This window comes from Ranitomeya imitator, chromosome 5 (genome assembly GCF_032444005.1).
Source record: "Ranitomeya imitator isolate aRanImi1 chromosome 5, aRanImi1.pri, whole genome shotgun sequence".
NCBI lineage: Eukaryota > Metazoa > Chordata > Amphibia > Anura > Dendrobatidae > Ranitomeya > Ranitomeya imitator.
In genome coordinates, this window is record NC_091286.1 from 706,936,415 (window position 1) to 706,957,271 (window position 20,857).

Sequence of the window (20,857 nt, forward strand, 5' to 3'; positions counted from 1 at the left end):
GGGTGTACCTCCGTGCCGTTAGTTCGGTACGGAGGGTCTTTTTGCCCCCTTTGCGTGGTTTTTGTAGGGTTTTGTGTTGACCGCAAAGTTACCTTTCCTATCCGCGCTCTGCTCAGAAAGTTGGGCCTCACTTTGCTAAATCTATTTCATCTCTACGTTTGTCTTTTCATCTTAACTCACAGTCATTATATGTGGGGCTGCCTTTTCCTTTGGGGTATTTCTCTGAGGCAAGGTAGGCTTATTTTCTATCTTCAGGCTAGCTAGTTTCTCAGGCCGTGCCGAGTTGCATAGGGAGCGTTAGGCGCAATCCACGGCTGCCTTTAGTGTGGTTTGAGAGGATTAGGGATTGCGGTCAACAGAGTTCCCACGTCTCAGAGCTCGTTCTTGTTTTTTGGGTTATTGCCAGGTCACTGTATGTACGCTGACCTCTATGTCCATTGCGGTACTGAATTACCTTTCATAACAGTACTGGAGGCCCAAAGTACTAATGATTCCCAATAGAGGGAAAAAAGAAGTTCTGAGACCATTTTTTTTTCTTTGCACTGTGTTTTGCCTTTCTTTTCCCCTAGACATTTGGGTGGTTCAGGACACAGGTGTAGCAATGGACATTAAAGGTCTGTCTTCATGTATGGATCAGCTCACGGCAAGAGTACAAAGTATTCAAGACTTTGTGGTTCAGAATTCTATGTTAGAACCGAGAATTCCTATTCCTGATTTGTTTTTTGGAAATAGAACTAAATTTCTGAGTTTCAAAAATAATTGTAAACTATTTCTGGCTTTGAAACCTCGCTCCTCTGGTGACCCAGTTCAACAAGTTAGGATCGTTATTTCTTTTTTGCGTGGCGACCCTCAGGACTGGGCATTTTCTCTTGCGTCAGGAGATCCTGCATTAAGTAATATCGATGCATTTTTCCTGGCGCTCGGATTGCTGTACGATGAGCCTAATTCTGTGGATCAGGCAGAGAAGAATTTGCTGGCTCTCTGTCAGGGTCAGGATGAAATAGAGGTATATTGTCAGAAATTTAGAAAGTGGTCCGTACTCACTCAGTGGAATGAAGGTGCGCTCGCAGCTATTTTCAGAAAAGGTCTATCTGAAGCCCTTAAGGATGTCATGGTGGGATTTCCTATGCCTGCTGGTCTGAATGAGTCTATGTCTTTGGCCATTCAGATCGGTCGACGCTTGCGCGAGCGTAAATCTGTGCACCATTTGGCGGTATTACCTGAGCTTAAACCTGAGCCTATGCAGTGCGATAGGACTTTGACCAGAGTTGAACGGCAAGAACACAGACGTCTGAATGGGCTGTGTTTCTACTGTGGTGATTCCACTCATGCTATCTCTGATTGTCCTAAGCGCACTAAGCGGTTCGCTAGGTCTGCCACCATTGGTATGGTACAGTCAAAATTTCTTCTGTCTGTTACCTTGATCTGCTCTTTGTCATCGTATTCTGTCATGGCATTTGTGGACTCAGGCGCTGCTCTGAATTTGATGGACTTGGAGTATGCTAGGCATTGTGGGTTTTTCTTGGAGCCCTTGCAGTGTCCTATTCCATTGAGAGGAATTGATGCTACGCCTTTGGCCAAGAATAAGCCTCAGTACTGGACCCAGCTGACCATGTGCATGGTTCCTGCACATCAGGAGGTTATTCGCTTTCTGGTGTTGCATAATCTGCATGATGTGGTCGTGTTGGGGTTGCCATGGCTACAAGTCCATAATCCAGTATTAGATTGGAAATCCATGTCTGTGTCCAGCTGGGGTTGTCAGGGGGTACATGGTGATGTCCCATTTCTGACTATTTCGTCATCCACCCCTTCTGAGGTTCCTGAGTTCTTGTCTGATTACCGGGATTTATTTGATGAGCCCAAGTCCGATACCCTACCTCCGCATAGGGATTGTGATTGTGCTATCGATTTGATTCCTGGTAGTAAATTCCCAAAAGGTCAACTGTTTAATTTATCTGTGCCTGAGCACGCCGCTATGCGGAGTTATGTGAAGGATTCTTTGGAGAAGGGGCATATTCGCCCGTCATCGTCGCCATTAGGAGCAGGATTCTTTATGTAGCCAAGAAGGATGGTTCACTGAGACCTTGTATAGATTACCGCCTTCTAAATAAGATCACGGTTAAATTTCAGTACCCCTTGCCATTGTTATCTGATTTGTTTGCTCGGATTAAGGGGGCTAGTTGGTTCACCAAGATAGATCTTCGTGGTGCGTATAATCTTGTGCGTATTAAGCGAGGCGATGAGTGGAAAACTGCATTTAATACGCCCGAGGGCCATTTTGAGTATCTAGTAATGCCATTCGGACTTGCCAATGCTCCATCAGTGTTTCAGTTCTTTATGCATGACATCTTCCGAGAGTACCTGGATAAATTCCTGATTGTGTACTTAGATGACATTTTGATCTTCTCGGATGATTGGGAGTCTCATGTGAAGCAGGTCAGAACGGTGTTTCAGGTCCTGCGTGCTAATTCTTTGTTTGTGAAGGGATCAAAGTGTCTCTTTGGTGTTCAGAAGGTTTCATTTTTGGGGTTCATCTTTTCCCCTTCTACTATCGAGATGGACCCTGTTAAGGTCCAAGCCATCCATAATTGGACTCAGCCGACATCTCTGAAAAGTCTGCAAAAGTTCCTGGGCTTTGCTAATTTTTATCGTCGCTTCATCTGCAATTTTTCTAGTATTGCCAAACCATTGACTGATTTGACCAAGAAAGGTGCTGATTTGGTCAATTGGTCTTCTGCTGCGGTGGAAGCTTTTCAAGAGTTGAAGCGTCGTTTTTCTTCTGCCCCTGTGTTGTGTCAACCAGATGTTTCGCTTCCGTTCCAGGTCGAGGTTGATGCTTCTGAGATTGGAGCAGGGGCTGTTTTGTCGCAGAGAAGTTCTGATTGCTCGGTGATGAAACCATGCGCCTTCTTTTCCAGGAAGTTTTCGCCTGCTGAGCGAAATTATGATGTGGGCAATCGAGAGTTGCTGGCCATGAAGTGGGCATTCGAGGAGTGGCGTCATTGGCTTGAAGGAGCTAAGCATCGCGTGGTGGTCTTGACTGATCATAAGAACTTGACTTATCTCGAGTCCGCCAAGCGGTTGAATCCTAGACAAGCTCGTTGGTCGTTGTTTTTTGCCCGTTTTGACTTTGTGATTTCATACCTTCCGGGCTCTAAAAATGTGAAGGCGGATGCTCTGTCTAGGAGTTTTGTGCCCGACTCTCCGGGTGTATCTGAGCCGGCGGGTATCCTCAAACAGGGAGTAATTGTGTCTGCCATCTCCCCTGATTTGCAGCGGGTGCTGCAAAAATTTCAGGCTAATAAACCTGATCGTTGCCCAGCGGAGAAACTGTTTGTCCCTGATAGGTGGACGAATAAAGTTATCTCTGAGGTTCATTGTTCGGTGTTGGCTGGTCATCCTGGAATCTTTGGTACCAGAGAGTTAGTGGCTAGATCCTTTTGGTGGCCATCTCTGTCACGGGATGTGCGTACTTTTGTGCAGTCCTGTGGGATTTGTGCTCGGGCTAAGCCCTGCTGTTCTCGTGCCAGTGGGTTGCTTTTGCCCTTGCCGGTCCCGAAGAGGCCTTGGACACATATCTCTATGGATTTTATTTCAGATCTTCCCGTCTCTCAAAAGATGTCAGTCATTTGGGTGGTCTGTGATCGCTTCTCTAAGATGGTCCATTTGGTACCCTTGTCTAAATTGCCTTCCTCCTCTGATTTGGTGCCATTGTTTTTCCAGCATGTGGTTCGTTTACATGGCATTCCAGAGAATATCGTTTCTGACAGAGGTTCCCAGTTTGTTTCGAGGTTTTGGCGAGCCTTTTGTGGTAGGATGGGCATTGACTTGTCTTTTTCCTCGGCCTTCCATCCTCAGACTAATGGCCAGACCGAACGAACCAATCAGACCTTGGAAACATATCTGAGATGCTTTGTTTCTGCTGATCAGGATGACTGGGTGTCCTTTTTGCCTTTGGCTGAGTTCGCCCTTAATAATCGGGCCAGCTCGGCTACCTTGGTTTCACCGTTTTTCTGCAACTCTGGGTTCCATCCTCGTTTCTCTTCAGGGCAGGTTGAGTCTTCGGACTGTCCTGGTGTGGATACTGTGGTGGACAGGTTGCAGCAGATTTGGACTCATGTAGTGGACAATTTGACTTTGTCCCAGGAGAAGGCTCAACGTTTCGCTAATCGCAGACGCTGTGTGGGTCCCCGACTTCGGGTTGGGGACTTGGTTTGGTTATCTTCTCGTCATATTCCTATGAAGGTTTTCTCTCCTAAGTTTAAACCTCGTTTTATTGGTCCGTATAGGATTTCTGAGGTTCTTAGTCCTGTGTCTTTTCGTCTGACCCTTCCAGATTCTTTTTCCATACATAACGTATTCCATAGGTCATTGTTGCGGAGATACGTGGCACCTATGGTTCCATCTGTTGATCCTCCTGCCCCGGTTTTGGTGGATGGGAAGTTGGAGTATATTGTGGAGAAGATTTTGGATTCTTGTGTTTCAAGGCGGAAACTCCAGTATCTGGTTAAGTGGAAGGGTTATGCTCAGGAAGATAATTCCTGGGTCTTTGCCTCTGATGTCCATGCTCCCGATCTTGTTCGTGCCTTTCATATGGCTCATCCTGGTCGTCCTGGGAGCTCTGGTGAGGGTTCGGTGACCCCTCCTCAAGGGGGGGGTACTGTTGTGAATTCTGTGGCAGAGCTCCCTCCTGTGGTCACAAGTGGTACTTCGGCTGGTTCTCTCTGTGAGCTTCCGTTGGTGGAGGAAAGTGGTACTGCGGCTTCTGAGTTTCCTTCCTCAGGTGATGTGGTGAAGTCGTTAGGTGCTGCTCTATTTAACTCCACCTAGTGCTTTGATCCTGGCCTCCAGTCAATGTTCTAGTATTGGACCTGTTTCCTCCTGGATCGTTCCTGTGGCCTGCTGCTCTGCATAGCTAAGTTCCTCTTTGCTATTTGTTTGCTGTTTTTTTCTGTCCAGCTTGTCAATTTGTTTTTTTCTGCTTGCTGGAAGCTCTGGGACGCAGAGGGTGTACCTCCGTGCCGTTAGTTCGGTACGGAGGGTCTTTTTGCCCCCTTTGCGTTGTTTTTGTAGGGTTTTGTGTTGACCGCAAAGTTACCTTTCCTATCCTCGCTCTGTTCAGAAAGTTGGGCCTCACTTTGCTAAATCTATTTCATCTCTACGTTTGTCTTTTCATCTTAACTCACAGTCATTATATGTGGGGCTGCCTTTTCCTTTGGGGTATTTCTCTGAGGCAAGGTAGGCTTATTTTCTATCTTCAGGCTAGCTAGTTTCTCAGGCCGTGCCGAGTTGCATAGGGAGCGTTAGGCGCAATCCACGGCTGCCTTTAGTGTGGTTTGAGAGGATTAGGGATTGCGGTCAACAGAGTTCCCACGTCTCAGAGCTCGTTCTTGTTTTTTGGGTTATTGCCAGGTCACTGTATGTGCGCTGACCTCTATGTCCATTGTGGTACTGAATTACCTTTCATAACAGACAACCTGCAGAGATAGTGACAGCCTGAAGAGAGAGACCGTCTGCAGGATACTTGGTACCAGAGTAAAGTTGAGCTACAAATAGTAGAGAAGCTTCTAGCCTGGTGTGTAGAATGGAGGACACCAGGGAAGCCGCACAGTGGTGTCCAGCAGGTGATAGAGGGAGGCTCTCCACACCGTACCACAGAGGTGGTCAGCTGAGAGGCGTCCCCCCACAGCTGGGTGAAGGGCACGCACGCTGCATCCTGGGCCTTTCACTGTGTTTCAAGATACACAATGGCCGTCGTCTGACTCAGGAAGTCGCAGGTGGAGACAGGACAGATCTGATAGGTGCTGTGGTCGCACTACGACCTGCAATAACTCCGAACATCTGCAAGCTTTAACCCCTTGAGCTTTTATCAGTTTTACGTTTTCGTTTTTTACTCCCCTTGTTCCCAGAGCCGTAACTTTTTTATTTTTCCGTCAATATGGCCAAGTGAGGGCTTATTTTTTGCTGGACGATGCTCAGATCGCCCTCATGTAGCAGAATTACTGCATTGCTATGAGTGCCGACCACATGGTGGTGCTCAGAGCAATCAGGATTGAGCAACCATAACCGAGACATGGTTAGATGAAAGCTATGACTGGGCAGTTAACTTACAGGGTTACAGTCTGTTTAGAAAGGATCGTAAAAATCGGAGAGGAGGAGGGGTTTGTCTCTATGTAAAGTCTTGTCTAAAGTCCACTTTAAGGGAGGATATTAGCGAAGGGAATGAGGATGTCGAGTCCATATGGGTTGAAATTCATGGAGGGAAAAATGGTAACAAAATTCTCATTGGGGTCTGTTACAAACCCCCAAATATAACAGAAACCATGGAAAGTCTACTTCTAAAGCAGATAGATGAAGCTGCAACCCATAATGAGGTCCTGGTTATGGGGGACTTTAACTACCCGGATATTAACTGGGAAACAGAAACCTGTGAAACCCATAAAGGCAACAGGTTTCTGCTAATAACCAAGAAAAATTATCTTTCACAATTGGTGCAGAATCCAACCAGAGGAGCAGCACTTTTAGACCTAATACTATCTAATAGACCTGACAGAATAACAAATCTGCAGGTGGTTGGGCATTTAGGAAATAGCGACCACAATATTGTACAGTTTCACCTGTCTTTCACTAGGGGGACTTGTCAGGGAGTCACAAAAACATTGAACTTTAGGAAGGCAAAGTTTGACCAGCTTAGAGATGCCCTTAATCTGGTAGACTGGGACAATATCCTCAGAAATAAGAATACAGATAATAAATGGGAAATGTTTAAGAACATCCTAAATAGGCAGTGTAAGCGGTTTATACCTTGTGGGAATAAAAGGAGTAGAAATAGGAAAAACCCAATGTGGCTAAACAAAGAAGTAAGACAGGCAATTAACAGTAAAAAGAAAGCATTTGCACTACTAAAGCAGGATGGCACCATTGAAGCTCTAAAAAACTATAGGGAGAAAAATACTTTATCTAAAAAACTAATTAAAGCTGCCAAAAAGGAAACAGAGAAGCACATTGCTAAGGAGAGTAAAACTAATCCCAAACTGTTCTTCAACTATATCAATAGTAAAAGAATAAAAACTGAAAATGTAGGCCCCTTAAAAAATAGTGAGGAAAGAATGGTTGTAGATGACGAGGAAAAAGCTAACATATTAAACACCTTCTTCTCCACGGTATTCACGGTGGAAAATGAAATGCTAGGTGAAATCCCAAGAAACAATGAAAACCCTATATTAAGGGTCACCAATCTAACCCAAGAAGAGGTGCGAAACCGGCTAAATAAGATTAAAATAGATAAATCTCCGGGTCCGGATGACATACACCCACGAGTACTAAGAGAACTAAGTAATGTAATAGATAAACCATTATTTCTTATTTTTAGGGACTCTATAGCGACGGGGTCTGTTCCGCAGGACTGGCGCATAGCAAATGTGGTGCCAATATTCAAAAAGGGCTCTAAAAGTGAACCTGGAAATTATAGGCCAGTAAGTCTAACCTCTATTGTTGGTAAAATATTTGAAGGGTTTCTGAGGGATGTTATTCTGGATTATGTCAATGAGAATAACTGTTTAACTCCATATCAGCATGGGTTTATGAGAAATCGCTCCTGTCAGACCAATCTAATCAGTTTTTATGAAGAGGTAAGCTATAGGCTGGACCACGGTGAGTCATTGGACGTGGTATATCTCGATTTTTCCAAAGCGTTTGATACCGTGCCGCACAAGAGGTTGGTAAACAAAATGAGAATGCTTGGTCTGGGGGAAAATGTGTGTAAATGGGTTAGTAACTGGCTTAGTGATAGAAAGCAGAGGGTGGTTATAAATGGTATAGTCTCTAACTGGGTCGCTGTGACCAGTGGGGTACCGCAGGGGTCGGTATTGGGACCTCTTCTCTTCAACATATTCATTAATGATCTGGTAGAAGGTTTACACAGTAAAATATCGATATTTGCAGATGATACAAAACTATGTAAAGCAGTTAATACAAGAGAAGATAGTATTCTGCTACAGATGGATCTGGATAAGTTGGAAACTTGGGCTGAAAGGTGGCAGATGAGGTTTAACAATGATAAATGTAAGGTTATACACATGGGAAGAAGGAATCAATGTCACCATTACACACTGAACGGGAAACCACTGGGTAAATCTGACAGGGAGAAGGACTTGGGGATCCTAGTTAATGATAAACTTACCTGGAGCAGCCAGTGCCAGGCAGCAGCTGCCAAGGCAAACAGGATCATGGGGTGCATTAAAAGAGGTCTGGATACACATGATGAGAGCATTATACTGCCTCTGTACAAATCCCTAGTTAGACCGCACATGGAGTACTGTGTCCAGTTTTGGGCACCGGTGCTCAGGAAGGATATAATGGAACTAGAGAGAGTACAAAGGAGGGCAACAAAATTAATAAAGGGGATGGGAGAACTACAATACCCAGATAGATTAGCGAAATTAGGATTATTTAGTCTAGAAAAAAGACGACTGAGGGGCGATCTAATAACCATGTATAAGTATATAAGGGGACAATACAAATATCTCGCTGAGGATCTGTTTATACCAAGGAAGGTGACGGGCACAAAGGGGCATTCTTTGCGTCTGGAGGAGAGAAGGTTTTTCCATCAACATAGAAGAGGATTCTTTACTGTTAGGGCAGTGAGAATCTGGAATTGCTTGCCTGAGGAGGTGGTGATGGCGAACTCAGTCGAGGGGTTCAAGAGAGGCCTGGATGTCTTCCTGGAGCAGAACAATATTGTATCATACAATTATTAGGTTCTGTAGAAGGACGTAGATCTGGGGATTTATTATGATGGAATATAGGCTGAACTGGATGGACAAATGTCTTTTTTCTGCCTTACTAACTTTGTTACTATGTTACTATGTAACCATAGATGCCTTCAGGAGGCCTCTGGTTGTTATGCCAATGCACTGATGACGCCCAATCATGTGACGGGGGCCACTGGTGCTTTCATTTCCAGCTGGATGGCCGGAAGCGCCTGTTAAATGCCGCTCTCAGTGTATGACAGCGGCATTTAACTAGTTAATAGGCGCGGGCGGACCGCGATTCTACACGCCGTTATTGCGGGCACATGTCAGCTGTACAAAACAGCTTACATGTCCCGGCTTTCATGCTGGCTCACCGCTAGAGCCCGCATCAAAGCAGGAGATCTGTCATCGGAGGTACTATTCCGTCCTATGAGAGAAAGGGGTTAAGGAGATGATCTGTCATAGAGGGATGAGGGCATGGACAAAGGGCATGGATGGTGGACATGGCCGGAGGGCATAGTTGTTACCGTTCCTGTTGATGTAGTGCCTAGAACAGCAAGAGCTGACCCTCTGAAGCCACTGATCAGAGCACAGATTGTCAACTTCTGCTGCTCACAGATCCATGGACTTCTGCTGCTCATAGATTCTTATTATTATTTATTATTATAGCGCCATTTATTCCATGGCACTTTACATGTCAGTTGGGGTATACATAATGAAAACAAGGAAAATAATCTTGAACAACACAAGTCACGACTGGTCCAGGAGGAGAGAGGACCCTGCCCACAAGGGCTCACAATCTACAAGAGATGGGTGAGGATACAGTAGGTGAGGGTAGAGCTGGTCGTGCAGCACAAGGACATAGAGCAAGGAACCATACAGGGTGATTACACACAGTCCAGCCTCATGTCATCCCAACGTGGATTGGTTGACAATGAGGAGGAGGAGGAGGAAGAACAGGAGCTACTTTCATGCGCTATAGACGGTACTACAAGCACAACAGTCATACTATGTTCAGCGTGGATGGCCTGAGGACAGGGAGGAGGAGGAGGACACCATGGTCAGAAGTCCTGTTGGTGAGGACATGGAAGGCTTGCCTGTTACTAGTCTGGCACGCATGGCTGACTTTATGTTGCACTGCCTTTTCTTTGACCCTCACATTATGAAAATTTAGGATGACACTCATTACTGGTTGGTGACACTTCTAGACCCATGATACAAGGAGAACATTTAATCTGTTCTTCCAGAGGCAGACAGGTCTATTAAAATGGTGCAGTAGCAGAGGGTCTTTGTTGCTGAATTATTAAAAAAATTCCCATCTGAAAACGTTGGCGGCAGACGTCACAGTTCATTGGACAACCAAGGAGTACAGGCGAGAGAGACACAAATCCAATCCAGTAGAGGAAGGGGTAATGTCTCAAGGAATGGAATGTTTTGGAAGATGCTGAAGGAGTACTTTGCTGACTGTACCAACGTCCTCCGAGATTCCTCTGTACCTTTTAATTATTGGGTATCCAAGCTGGACACGTGGCATGAACTGGCTCTCTACGCCTTGGAGGTCCTGGCCTGCCCTTCCGCTAGCATTTTCTCAGAGCATGTTTTTAGTGCCGCTGGTGAAATTATAACTGATAAGCGCATTTGTTTGTCAACTGAAAAAGCAGACAGGCTGACTCTTATAAAAATGAACAAGGGCTGGATTGGGCCAGATTTCTCAACACCACCGAATCATAACAGCGAAACATAACCTCCAATACAGTGTCTTTTTTCCCATGCACCTCTTCACACCCACACATGGGTGTACGCTTCCTGATTTTGGCTATTTGGTGTCATGCTCCTCCTTCTCCTCATCATCCACCAGACCACCACCACTAGAACACGAGGGTGACTGTGTTCCGTGCTACAACAGCAACTCTGGTTTGTTGAAAGGGTGTTTATGATGCCCATCAAAAAATTTAAAAACAACATGTACACCACAGGGGGAATTGTTTGTAAGCCCACGCACTGAGTGTATGGGCATTCCAAGTATAAGATACCCGCTCCTTTATAATAGGAACTTTTTTTATAAGGCCTTCCTCCACGTCTCTTTCAAGGGTCATTGGAGTGTCTCCTAATTTTTGGCAGGCCTTGCACTCAATGCATAGGCAAACACTATGGGAGACCCACTTCCTAATAATAGGAACATTGTTTTCAGGAGCCCCTCTCACCTCTACGTCCGTTCCAAGGCTTATTGTGAAGCATGTAACTTTGGTGCAGGGCAGGCCTTGCATTCAATGCATAGGCTAATAGTACGGCAGTACCAAAAGAATAATGTGAACTTGGTTTTCCTTTGGCCATCCAGTACGTGGGTTCAAAGGCTTATTGGGGTGCGTCTGAATTTGGGGCAGGACAGGCCTTGCAATCAATGCATAGGCTAACACTATGGGAGACCCACTTTCTTATAATGGGAACAATTTTTCAGAAGTCTCGTGAAAGGGGTATTGGGGTGTGTCTTAATTTTGGGCAGCCCAGCCACTCAATGCATAGGCAATAACAGTATAGGAGATCCACTGTTTAATAATGGCCCTTTAAGAATTTTAATGCCGCCTGATGCCCCTCTAAAAATAGGCTCTGTGACTTTAAGAGTTCCTCCTTTATAAATTAAACAAGATTGGTCTGCTTATGTGCCACATACCATACAGCCAGCTAGGGGGGTTACATGTTACAATGACATTTCCTAATGAATGCATTTGTCTTGGTTTAAAGCAATGTTAAAGTTGAAAAATACATCAAAAATGCTACATGTGAACATAGCCCAAGTGGTGGGGGAACATTTTGGGTGGGGTTATTTATTTTGCCTTACATACAAATTATTACCCTGGAAAGGATGTACCTTAGCATAATTCCCTGTAAAATCCATTTTGGTTTCATTTTTGTTTTACTGTGCGCCTGTAAAAGTGGCGTCACACTCTGACAACATTGTTCACAGCAGTGACTTGGGAGTCAGGAATGCTTCCAGGGGCGATCCCCATGATGTTCCCACAGATTTCAGACATTTTGATACCCTAGAAAGACCCCTGGGGGCGCTCGGGTTTCCCATAGACTTACATTGCGCTCATTGCTCGGGTCGAGTACCTGAGTATTCCAATGTGCTCGACCCGAGCAATGAGCACCTGAGGAGTTTAGTGCTCGCTCATCACTAGTGGCCATCTTTGTGAGTGGCTGCAGAAGACCATTGATTGAAGCTGAAAGAGGTAGTGAGAGATAGAAGTTTAGTGGCAGCTGAGAGGGAAGTGCCAATGGGAATGTTGAAGTCGCCCATGATGATAGTGGGGATGTCCGCAGAAAGGAAATGAAGTTTAGAGGTGGTGAAGTGGTCGAAAAAGGTGGTGGCTGGCCCTGGGGGGCAGTAAATGATCGCCAGTTGGAGGTTGAAGGGGGAATAGATGCGCACAGAGTGCACCACAAATGGAGGGGGGAAATGGAGGGTGGCATTGGGTTTGGGTAAGGGAGCAGTTACCTGACAGGAGAAAACCAACTCCTCCGCCATGCTTGCTGCTTGGGCGGGAGGTGTGGGAAAGGTGGAATCCACTATACGAGAGTGCAGCAGGAGAGGCTGTGTCAGAAAGGGTGAGCCAGGTTTCAGTGATGGCGAGGAAGGAAAGATTGTGAGTAATGAAAAGATCATGGATGTAGGAAAGCTTGTTGCAGACAAAGTGAGCGTTCCATAGAGCTCCTGTTAATGGGACTGGGGAAGTGGGGGCTGGGCGAATGGGTATAAGGTTCAAGAGGTTACAGAAAGTTGTGACAGAGCGTGGATGGGAGGTAGAAATGACTGTGGGGATGTGGTGAGGAGGACCAGGATTCGGAGAAATATCACCAGCAGTGAGAAGGAGCAGAGAAAGTGTTAGCAGGTGGTTGCAGGAGAGGGCATGAGGGGCTGTCTGTGTTTGGAGACAGAGTATTGTATGTTGAGGAACAGTTCAGATGAGGATTTGAGATGGATGAGGAGGACTAAAGAAGAAGAGATGAACAGTTTATTACTACTAGGTGTAGAGATTAGGGAGTTACCAGAAAGTGAAGGACTATTTGGGTGAAAGTGAAAACTAACAGCAACATTGTTTACAGTGACTGTATCCAGTTACCTTCAGTTCCCATCTGGTTCAAATCTGGATTCAATTCTGGATCCAAGGACTTCTGCTGCTCCCAAATACGTGGACTTCTGTCGCTCACAGATCCATTGAGTTCTGCTGCTCACAGATCCATGGAGTACTGCTGCTCACAGATCCGTGGAGTTCTGTCGCTCACAGATCCATTGAGTTCTGCTGCTCACAGATCCGTGGAGTTCTGCTGCTCACAGATCCATTGAGCTCTGCTGCTCACCGATCCATGGAGTTCTGCTGCTCACAGATCCATTGAGTTCTGCTGCTCACCGATCCATGGACTTCTGCTGCTCACAGATCTGCAGACTTCTGCTGCTCACAGATCCATGGATTTCTGCTGCTCACAGATACGTGGATTTGTGCTGCCCACAGATCCATGGAGTTCTGCTGCTCACAGATCCGCAGACTTCTGCTGCCCACAGATCCGTGGAATTATGCCACTAACATATCCATGTACTTATGCTGCTCACAGATCCATGGACTTCTGCTACCCACAGATCTATGGAGTCCTGAAGCTCACAGATCTGAAGACTTCTGCTGCCCACAGATCTGTGGAGTTCTGCTGCTCACAGATCTGTGGAGTTCTGCTGCTCACAGATCCATGGAGTTCTGCTGCTCACAGATCCATGGAGTTCTGCTGCTCACAGATCCATGGACTTCTGCTACCCACAGATCCATGGAGTCCTGAAGCTCACAGATCCGAAGACTTCTGCTGCCCACAGATCTGTGGAGTTCTGCTGCCCACAGATCTGTGGAGTTCTGCTGCTCACAGATCCATGGATTTCTGCTGCTCACAGATCTGTGGAGTTCTGCTGCTCACAGATCCATGGAGTTCTGCTGCCCACAGATCTGTGGAGTTCTGTTGCTCACAGATCCATGGACTTCTACTGCTCACAGATCCATGGAGTTCTGCTGCTCACAGATCTGTGGAATTCTGTTGCTCACAGATCCATGGACTTCTACTGCTCACAGATCCATGGAGTTCTGCTGCTCACAGATTTGTGGAGTTCTGTTGCTCACAGATCCATGGACTTCTACTGCTCACAGATCCATGGAGTTCTGCTGCTCACAGATCCGTGGAGTTCTGTCGCTCACAGATCCGTGGAGTTCTGCTCCTCACAGATCCGCAAACTTCTGCTGCTCACAGATCCATTGAGTTCTGCTGTTCACCGATCCATGGACTTATGCTGCCCACAGATCTGCAGACTTCTGCTGCCCACAGATATGTGGAGATCTGCTGCTCATAGAACAGTGGAGTTTTGCTGCTCACAGATCTGTGGAGTTCTGCTGCTCACAGATTCGTGGAGTTTTGCCGCTCACAGATCCGTGGAGTTCTGCTGCTCACAGATCCATGGAGTTCTGCTGCTCAGAGATCGGTGGAGTTCTGCTGCTCACAGATCCATGGACTTCTACTGCTCACAGATCCATGGACTTCTACTGCTCACAGATCCATGGACTTCTACTGCTCACAGGTCTGTAGGATGCAAGCAGGAACACGGGATGCAGTGATGGAACGCAGGCAGAGCAAGGGTAAACAGGTATATTTACAGGGGAATACTCCAAGCAGGGAGGTAAAGGATTGAACAGAGTAAGCGGGAAAGGATGTAGGGAGACAAAGAGTTATACAGGGGAGACAAACAGTACATTAAATCAAAGGATATTCTTAAAGGTTAAGATCTACGGTTCAAAATAACAGCGGTTTAATAGCACCAATGTCAGGAAGTCCTTAAACTGCAGCTCCTGCTGAGAACTCAATGACACTTGCAATGGCGCGCGCGGTGTCATTATTAATGGGGTCCAGTAAACAACAATACCCCCTCTTCTGGTGACAGTGATCGGTCTCCGCTACCTTCCACTGCCCCTAGTCCATATACTGTAGATGCCTCCCATGTTACGGGCCACGGTACTGTCTAAGCCGACGTGTCTCCTGCACAACTCTCCTGACAGTCTTGGTCAAACGGGCCCAAAGTTTCTGACGGTAATGCGGGTCACGGTCCTGTACGAGCCCAGCGTGGCTCCATGGGTGTTTAATGGCAGTCAGAGTGCAAAGGTCTGTACTGGCCCCGGTCACTCTTATGGGCCATGTGTGTAGTACTCATGGACATGGAGAATGGACTCACACCGCACGTCTCTTTCTCTCTGGTCCCCGCTGTTGGTGGCGGGCGACAACAGACACTGGCTTGCATGCTGCTGGTGCTCTCAGGGCAGGGCACTTCTCTCTCTGGCTGCTGCACAGCTGGCTCAGCTCCGGTCGGTCTGCACGGCTCGGCTGGGTGTATATGGATCGCCCCCAGACACAGGGCCACGAGTTCTCGGTACCGGGCCTCTCTGGTTCAGTTCTGCGGTTGTCACGGTGGCTATACCCGGTCCGTGACCCTGTTAAGGGGCGTCCAATAAAGGTGGTACAGTCTGTCAGGGATTCGTGACGCCACCTGTGGTGTTCAGTCAGGGTGACCGACGCTGCTGTGGAGTCCGCTGGGGTGATGGAATGGCAGCTAGATGGTATACCTTCCCACAGGTGAAGTATGTCCCCAGGGCTTCCCAGTAAGGTAGATGGTGATGGTGTGAGGTGCAGTCAATAACGAGGACACAGGGTTGCAGTCTCTTTACCTCTTTACTGAAGACTTCAGGATCCGCAATCCAGAGCACGCTTAACAGGGCTATCTGAGACCGGCCGGTCCGATGGACACTTCCAGAGTTCCCTTTGCAGGTGGAAATCAGTGCCTACCACTAGCGCCTGTGTGTTGTAGTGCTACCCTGCTGAGCATTCGGAATAGTCCTCACAACTTCGGTTCTCGTTCATTCTTTCTAGTTCTTTCTAGTTCTTTCTCTCTCTCTCTCTCTCTTGTTCCAGATGTTACTAGTTTCTCGTCCTCCAGATATGATATGGCTAGGACGCACCCGTATGACGGGAAGGCTCGGAGCTCTTCCGGGACCCTAGAGACGCCCCTCTCCACGTGTTACCCCCTATGTCTTCGTAGGAAATTTAAGGTAGACAGCCAACCTATAATTAACTGTCCTGCGGAGTTTGAAGTAAGGCCTTAAGTCAGTTACTTCCGCGGTGTTCCGGCCACCGGCTACGCGCCTCATTAGGATGTTGCCTCGGTCTCACGGCACGACTCCTACTGGTACTCCTTTGTGCTTGATCTCGTTTCTCACTGTTCCACAATATCCTTTGCTTCGTTTCTTTCTTAGGATACCGCCGCAAGGTAGTGCAGGCGCGGTTCCGTTACGTTCTGCTCTGTTCGCTAGGTACCTGCCAGGTTCTCACGCCTGACAGGGACCCCCTGTGTCTTCTCCCTGCAACATCCCCCGCCACGGGATGTTGCCTTAATCCAACCCAGTCAGCTTCTGCCTAACTTCCTATCCAACCCCTAGTTTTACCAATGTGAGGAGTGGCCCAATAAATAAAGCCTTTTTCTCCCCCTAGTGGCCGGAGTGTGAAGTGTAATGTCTGCTGGTGATACCTGGTCAGGAGAACTCCTTCAGTGCCATCAGACGTACCATCACTCCCCTTAGCGGCAGAGTGTCATACTGCAATGACCAGATCTCTGGGGCGCTGCATATACAGCTCGGCTCTGCATGGCCCTGCTCTGTATGGCTCTGCTCTGCATGCGACGTGGGCTCCTTCTGTATGGCCCGTCGCCACACCGGTACACTCGGATGGGGAAGTAGAGGGCGCTGCTCACTGCTCTGCGCGCCACTCTTCACACCGCTGTCTGCGCTGCTCCGCACACTCCTCTCTGCCGGCGCCATACTCACTCTCTTCATGTGCTTTTTGGTTTTATTCCTCTGCTGCTGCGCGCCCTTTTCAGGCTCTCTCCGCCCTTCTCTGTCCCCAGGAAGGTCCTCCTTGCTCAGGCTTTCCCCAGACAGCAGGGGAATGGTCCGCCAACTCAGGCTTCCCCCCGGAAACACAGGATGCAGCCTTTCTAGTTCCAGACCCAGCATGCAGGAACTGGCGGTCCCGTCCACCTCCCTACAGATTCGCTGACTTCTGCTGCTCACATTACTACACAATCTAGACATGTATAATCCACCATCAGCCTCACAAACTCTGCGCGTTGTACAACATTGTTATTTTTTCACAATTCTTGCTGTAATAATTCAAAAATTAGATCTTTTTAGGTCTGGGATCTACCTGGTATTACTGGGATGTTATTATTGGTATCTTCCTAGTTTTTCTGGGATCTGGCTCGTATTACTGGGATCTGTCTGGTATTACTGGGATGTTATTATTGGGATCTGATGGATTTACTGGAATTTGCCTGCTATTACTGTGATCTTCCTAGTTTTTCTGGGATCTGCCTCGTATTACTGGGATCTGTTGAATTTACTGGGATCTCCCTGGTATTACCGGGATCTGTTTGGTATTACTGAGATGTTACTATTGGGATCTGTTGGATTTACTGAGACCAGCGGTGGACACCGCATCTAGCTTTTGGCACAGCTCTATACACCCGTAACAGTAGTTTGTTCTACATATATTCCCCTACGGAGCTCTGGTATAAGACGCTGCTTTACACGTGTGCCCAGACACTTTGGTCTCTTTGACCCTACTCAAGTACAGTACGTTACTGATGAAGGTCCGTGTGATGGACCGAAACGTTTATTTGGTACTACAATAAATCTTTCACTTGAGCATCAAGTTGAGTGCTAGGTTCTTTTTGTACATTACACTAAGGTGTGGGAACCTACCTTAGCACCATTCCTACAGTAGTGCACACGTTTTTTCCACTATATGTTTTGGTTTACTGTGATGTTATACTGGAATCTACCTGGTGTTACTGGTGTGTTATTATTGGAAGTTGCCTGGTATTACTGGGATCTGCTTGGTATTATTGGAATCTCCTTTGGCATTACTGGGATCTGATTGGTATTACTGGGATCTGTCTGGTACTACTGAGATCTGTCTGGTATTACTGGGATGTTATTATTGGGATCTGTATGTGTCACGATTCACATCGTGATCGTCTCCCCTACGTCACGGGTCGGGGTGACTTTGGGCCAACAGACGGCTATCACATGTGCAGGGGGGCTTATCTTAGTTATCCCTCCACTCCACAATGTGATGAAAACACACAAGGCTATTGACCTCTTAGTTTACAGCAGGGGCTTATTTTAGGTATCCCACTGCTCTTCAATATACCACGAACTGCAGGGATTTATGTATATCCCGCTTTACAGTTCCACTTGAACTTGCAGCTCTCTGGCACCCCCCTTACCCTCTGGTCAGATTAGGTACTGCACCTAGGGTAATTAGTCGCCAGAAAGGCTGCCTGCTATGTACTGGCTATTGGGCACGCTGCAGTGACGCGATAAACTACTCCCACTCAGGCAGGAACAATAATTATCAACGCCGCAGTCGCTACAACAACTCTCAAATACCCAGAACAAAGGTATGCTGCCACCAGCTTCGATTAAACAGGTCTGAAGGTAACCCAAAACAGTAGCGTAATTCCCTTCAGAAGACTTAGGGTACGTTTTAGAGCAGGAAAAACGAAAACTAGTAATTTAGATATTTTACTCCGAAGATAAGGCAGTGTTTATAAAAAATATTACAAGGATGGTACAAAAGAGACAATTGAAAAAATATGTACAAGGTAATTATAAAATAACATGGAATAAAGAAGAAAGGTAAAACTCACATGTTCTAAGATCATGTCAGGCAAAACCATGCTGGCAGGCAGAGCCCAGATGTCCCAGTGCATAGTACAGCTCCTCAGGCAAAAGAGTGACTGAAGGCTGGGTTAAGTGTAGAGACTTATAAACTGCCGCCTTGTGACATCACTAAAGGGCTGGTTAATTATGTTCACTGAGGTCAGAGATATTTACATTCTCAGACCCTGGAGAGAAAGAAATTCCTGACTGAGAAGGAAGGGACCACAGGCGGCTTTACAGGATTGGTCACCTGCAGGTTAAAGCCACACCCTGCTCACACACTAGCTTCAAGTTACCCAGTGTCTGCCATAGGGCTGGTTTGTTATATTCAGGAGGGGGGGAAGAGAGGGGGTTTTACAGCTGCCATGTGCTTTCAATACCATGGTCAGAAGTGCAAAAATCCCTCAGCTATGGTTTTTACATTATCGTGACAGTTTGGTATTACTGGGATCTATCTGGTATTGCTGGGATGTGATTATTGAGATCTGTTTGGTATTACTGGGATCTGTCTGGTATTACTGGGATGTTATTGCTGGGATCTGTTTGGTATTACTGGGATCTGTTTGGTATTATTGGGATCTGCCTAGTATTACTGGGATGTTATTACTGGGATCTCCCTGGTATTACTTGGATCTGCCTGGAATTACTGGGATATGTCTGGTATTACCAAGATGTTTTTACTGGAATCTGTCTGGTATTACTGAGATGTTACTATTGGGATCTGCTGGATTTACTGGAATTTGCCTGATATTGCTGGGATCTTCCTAGTTTTACTGGGATCTGCCTCATATTACTGGCATGTTATTTTTGGGATCTGCTTTGTATTACTGAGATACAGATTGGGATAATTGTGGTAAATTTCTGCGCTGCTGAATCACTAGAATTCCAGGATTATTAGTACATGTGGTTTTATTATTCTATGAGAAAACACCACAGGAACATTGTTGCATTACTGGGATCTGCCTGGTATTACTGGGTTCCTGCTGGTATCACTGGGATCTGCCTGGTATTACTGGAATTTGTTTGGTATTACTGGGATCTGACTGGTATTACTGGGTTGTTATTACTGGGATGTTCCTGGTGTTACTGGTAGGTTATTACTGGGATCTACCTGGTATTACTGGGAACTTATTACTGGGATCTGACTGGTATTACTGGGAAGTTATTACTGGGATGTTCCTGGTGTTACTGGTAGGTTATTGCTGGGATCTGTCTGGTATTACTGGGATCTGCCTGGCTTTACTGGGAAGTTATTACTGAGATCTTACTGGTGTTACAGTGATGTTATTATTGGTTTGCAGTAAGAGAAGAGAAAATTATGCGGCACTCACCCAGAATTAGCTGTGAAGATTGTGATCTCTATTGGAGAAAAATGAAGATTACATCCGTCAGGACATCAGGTACATGAGAGGGTGCGGTATAGGAGCACGGACGATGGCCGTTTCGCACACACAGGTGCTTCGACGGGTCCAGGTAGACCCTGGACCTGGACCCGTCGAAGCACCTGTGTGTGCGAAACGGCCGTCGTCCGTGCTCCTATACCGCACCCTCTCATGTACCTGATGTCCTGACGGATGTAATCTTCATTTTTCTCCAATAAAGATCACAACCTTCACAGCTAATTCTGGGTGAGTGCCGCATAATTTTCTCTTCTCTTACTGCATACGGATTACTTGCGGGACATTCATGCAGAGCACCATTACCCTTTATGATTGTGACGCCTGAATACACAGCTGTCCACTAACAGTTGTTTAAAGACGTTCTACTCTAGTGCCGTTCTGCTCTCTATACTATTACGATGTTATTATTGGGATCTGCCTGGTTTTACTGGGATCTGCCTGGTATTACAGTGATGTTATTATTGGGATCTGCCTGGTGTTACTGGTAGGTTATTACTGGGATCTACCTGGTAGTACTGGGATGTTCTAGCTGGTTCTCACTTCGCAATGATTGCTGTTATCCGGGTTATCTTCGTTAGAGATCTCCACTCATCACCAGTTCCTGAGACTACAGCTTGTTGTAGACTGTGAAAAAGAAAAATAAAGAATTAAGTTACTTTGGTATTTCACCATTTTTCTAGTGTAAAACACCTTAGTAAGTCACAAAACTCTGAAGTTGTACAAAAATATTGCGACTTTTGGCATTTTTCACTCATTGTCGTCTAAATTGGTGAATTTATGAAGGATTTTGTCACGTCTATGGTCCAACTTTCACCAGTAGTGTGCTCCAGTCCCCATGCATCTCCGGAAGAGGCACACCACACTTGTAATGAATTATGGGCCTCTTGCACCTTATTGAGTTGGG

At 46.5% G+C, this 20,857-nt stretch overlaps 1 protein-coding gene across 1 annotated transcript in view; it reads left to right on the plus strand.

Moving 5' to 3' along the window:
• LOC138638883 (WAP four-disulfide core domain protein 15B-like) overlaps positions 1 to 20,857 on the plus strand; it is a 52,243-nt gene that overhangs the window by 18,273 nt on the left and 13,113 nt on the right. The gene's annotated exons all lie outside the window — the stretch shown is intronic.